Source organism: Myotis lucifugus, unplaced genomic scaffold (genome assembly GCF_000147115.1).
Source record: "Myotis lucifugus unplaced genomic scaffold, Myoluc2.0 scaffold_20, whole genome shotgun sequence".
Classification (NCBI taxonomy): Eukaryota; Metazoa; Chordata; class Mammalia; order Chiroptera; family Vespertilionidae; genus Myotis; species Myotis lucifugus.
The window spans coordinates 1,875,642-1,880,420 of record NW_005871068.1 but is presented as its reverse complement, the minus strand read 5'-3'; positions in this window follow the sequence as shown (position 1 = coordinate 1,880,420).

Sequence of the window (4,779 nt, the reverse complement as noted above, 5' to 3'; positions counted from 1 at the left end):
CAAGCTGCACGGCTCTGTGCTTCACTTTCCTCATTTATAAAATGGCAATAATGCCCTGGCTGGTTTGGCTCAGTGAGCGTCGGCCTGCGGACTGAAGGGTCCCAGGTTCGATTCCGGTCAAGGGCATGTGCCTTGGTTGCGGGCACATCCCCGGTGGGGGGTGTGCAGGAGGCAGCCGATCGATGTTTCTCTCTCATCGATGTTTCTGGCTCTCTATCTCTCTCCCTTCCTCTCTGTAAAAAATCAATAAAATATATATTAAAAAAATAAAAAAATAAAATAAAATGGCAATAATGATTCCTACCTCAAATAATATTATGAGGTATAAACCAGTAAATTTCTGTAAATCCTTCACAGCGATGCCTTCATTAGGAGTTAGCTCTTAGTATTTTGTGACTGCTATTAGACAAAAGGGCATGCCATGCCCAGGCTGGGTGGCTCAGTTGGTTGGAGTGTCAACCCATACACCAAAAGGTGGGGGGCTCAATTCCCAGTCAGGGCACATACCCAGGTTGCAGGTTTGATCCTGCGGTGTTATACAGGAGGCAACCAATCATTTCTCTCACATCAATGTTTCTCTCTTTCTCTCTCTCTCTGTCTCTTCCTCGCTCTCTAAAGTCAATTGAAAAAAAAAAAAAGCCCTTTAAGAAGAGGGCAGACCGTGTCATGTTCGTTAGGCCCATTCAGCAAAAGCGCTCAGGTCGCCGAAACCGGTTTGGCTCAGTGGATAGAGCGTCGGCCTGTGGACTGAAGGGTACCCAGGTTCGATTCCGGTCAAGGGCATGTACCTGGGTTGCGGGCACATCCCCAGTAGGAGATGTGCAGGAGGCAGCTGATCGATGTTTCTCTCTCATCGATGTTTCTAATTCTCTATCTCTCTCCCTTCCTCTCTGTAAAAAATCAATAAAATATATTTTTAAAGTGCTCAGGTTCCTCCATGGCTCCTTTTTTGTAAGTTGAAAACAAGGAGCTTTGCGTATTCTCAGTTTATACTTTTGCTCAATAAGTTGATTTGGTTTTTTTCAGTTTCCACATTTTAATATGCAGATGGTAATGGAATGATAGTGTTTTCCCACCAGTTTACTGCAAATGCTGGAAAGCCAGCAAAAACTAAGGGTATTAAGATGGCAGCCTTGTTTTGGTCATGTACATTTATTACTTATTAAAATTTTTAAAAAATATTTGTATTGATTTCAGAGAGGAAGGGAGAGGGAGAGAGAGAGAAACATCAATGAGGAGAGAGAATCATTGATCTGCTGCCTCCTGCACACCTCCTACTGGGGATCGAGCCTGCAACCTGGGCATGTGCCTTGACTGGGAATCAAGCCGTGACCTCCTGATTCATAGTTCGATGTTCAATCACTGAGCCACACCAGCTGGCTGAAAAAAAATTTTTTTAAATAAAGCTAATCCTTGCTCAGAAAAAAAAGGGTTGACAGTGATAGTGTCAAATTATTTGAGAAGCTTAAAAAAATGGTGTTGGAGGGCCCTAAGGCTGCTGAATTACTAGTAGGCTCCCGGGGGAAGTGAGTGGGTGTGTATGGGTCTGGGGGTGGTATGGAGCCTACTGTGCTGGAGGTGCTACGTTTATGTGTATATACTTTCAACTCTGTACAGGAGGATGACATGTACACAGGAAGGCACATACACATCATACATGTACGGATTGAATTTTCACGTGTAAATACACCCAAGCAACCAACACCCAGATCAAGAAACAGAACATAATGAGCAGCCCAGGAGCCATTTCCATCGATTAGTTTGGCCTGTTTTTGTTGTTTAGTTAGATAAAAATTATACAGTGTATGCTCCTTTATGCCTGGCTCTTATTATCAATATCCTGTATGTGGGATTCCTCCATATTGTTATGTGTAGTTGTCTATTATCCATTCACAATTTGTATATTATTGCGTTGTGTGAAAATGTATTTCCCATTCTATTGTTGATGGGCATTTGAGTGGCTTTCTTTGGGGCTACTGTGTTCTGATGAGCATCCTAATCCATCTTTTTGTGGATTTCTGTTGGACAATGCCTCAGAGTGGAATTGCTGGGTCATGATGTTCAGCTTTGGCGGATTTTATGTGTATTTTTTACACTCTACAGGTGATTTTGATTCCTGGCCAAGGCTATCTATACTCTCTACCCAAAAGGAAGGTTGAAAGCGACACTATCAAAGCATGGATGAGCTCATTAAAGATGGAATATTAAGATGAACTACAAGGATCATTCAAAAACCGCCCCACAGATAATGCCAATAGCTCTTGCTTCAATAGTTAGCTTGCCTTTTCTGCAGGGGGTCGGAGTGGGTGGGTTAATGCTAGATCCTGGCTCTCTCATGTTCTTTTCTCCCTCGGTTTGACCCTGATTTCTCTCAGGTTCAGCAAAGTGGAATGCCGGCTGAGAACTGAGACGGAGAGAAAGCATTGCCAAGTGCTGTTAATTATTAATGAAATGAATTTGCATCAAACCAAAGGGGATTAAAGTGGCTTAAAATGAATAGCAAGTTCTTGATAAGGCTTTCCCTATTCTCAGGCGACTGGAATGATGCACTTGTATTGGAGCACATTAATTTAATAGAAGCGCTGCTTCCCCCAGTGTAGCTTGGAGCTGGATGTGAGCCCAGCCTGGGGACAGCAGGCTCCGAAGCAATTTCTGCTTGTGTGGCTATGGTGAAACGAAGTGGCGTGAGCACAGCACAGCAGACTGAAAACTGCTTTAAACACGACTCAAAGCAAAACATCCTTTCACTACTGGACCTCAAGCACTGGGGAGAGAAAGGGACCTCCCTTACTCTGTCAAGCAGACGGTTCAAACACCTGCTCAGCTTCATAGGATGTCTGACCTTGGGCAAGCTGCTTAACCTCAAGGTATTATTCTTATAATCCTCATTGTACAGATGAGGAAACTGAAGCACAGAAAGGTTAAGCAACTTCCCCTAAGCTACACAATCGTGAATGGAAACCTTGGATTGAAATCCTATCTCAATTCAATGGAAATGGAAAATAGACATTGAGTTCCATTCTGGAGACACAGTGTGTGTGTGTGTGTGTGTGTGTGTGTGTGTGTGTGTGTGTGTGTGTTGGGGGGGGGTGGGGGCAAGACAGAGCTTATTATCTATATACTAGAAGCCCGTTGCACAAAGATTCATGCAATAGGCCTTCCTTCCCCAGCTGCTGACACTGGTTTTCCTCAGGCACCCAGGACCCAGGCCTTTGGTCCAGCCACAGAGGAGAAGCCAAGCCTCTTCAGTTTTTAGTCTTCAGTCTTCAGTCTTTAGTCTTTAGTCTTCAGTCTTCACTCCAGCTGGAGCCTTCAGTCTTCGCTCTGTGCCTGTGTATGCAAATTAACCACCATCTTTGTTGGGTTAATTTGCAGAGTTGCTCTGATTGGCTGATGGGCGTAGCAGAGTGACACCAATTTGCATGTTTCTCTTTTATTAGTGTAGATATAAAAGCCTAAGCGATTGAATGACCGGTCGACCAGTTGCTATGATGTGCACTGACCACCAGGGGGCAGACGCTCAATGCAGGAGCTGCCCCCCTGGTGGTCAGTGCACTCCCACAACCTCCCATGGCCGGCCAACTTCCCGTGGTCCCTCCCTCTGGCCGGCCAACCTCCCACAGCCCCTCCCCCTGGCCAACCTCCCATGGCCCCAATCATGGGCCAGGCCGAGGGACCCCATCTGTGCACGAATTCATGCACTGGGCCTCTAGTAATGTTTATAGTAATCTTTTCATCTGTAAAATGGGATCATTATATGTATCTCAATAGATTATATGTAAGCTGCCTGGTTCACAGTAGGCACTAAGCAGATAGCAATTATTATTGCTTATGATGCTGTGAGTCCCACTGTAGAGAACATACCTGTGTAGTAGGAAAGAACAATGGGGAAAAGGTGGTGCACTAGGAGCCAGCGTTTGGACAGATTGCAGGCCAGTATTGAATATGGAAAAGTTGCCTGCTGCTAGAGATTCAAAGAAGGTCTTGAGTCTGTAAAGCATAAAGGGATCGGCTACCAGAATTTTCTGTTAATTCATTATACACCCAGGCACACAGATGTGCTAAGGAAATATGAAAAGCTAAGCTTGAAGACTGCTAAGGATGCCAGGGTGGCTTAGCAGGGTATTCTGAACAGGTCAGTGTCATGACTAAGATATCCCTTGAGGAACACCATCTCCAGTCAAAGGAAACTTATCTAGGTGGCCACATCCTCATTGGCCACAGTTGACTAAACCTTTGGTAAGTGTCAACACTGGGGCTCTGTAGTCCTCATCTTTTAAGATCTAGTTCCAGGGTTACCATTTATAGAAAGCTTTCCCTAACAGTTTATGCCAGTAGGATCGAACTGACTTAGATGGGGTTGTGATATGATGGGAAGGAGCGAGCAGGCAGAGGGATAGCCTGGTTATTCCATCCACGCCCAAGACACTAATTGTCATGGAAAGGACAAGGGTAACAACAGTGCAACATTTATTGAACACTCATTTTGTGCCAGGCATTTAGTTTAACATTTCTCATACATGATCTCTTCTGATAACTCATTAAGGAAGAAACGATTATTTCCCCCGTTTTAGACATGAAGAACCTGAAGCTTTATGTAGTTTAGTGACTTTCCACACCAGAGGCAAGCACAGATCTTGTTGCTTCTAGTCCCATTCCCTGAAACCACCCCCTACCCAGCCTCACCATTAGTGGGTGACAATGCCATTGTGGCACCTGAGCTGGGAACGGCTCTGTAGTTCAGTAGAAACATGTTCAGCATGAGTGTGGCATTTTTGT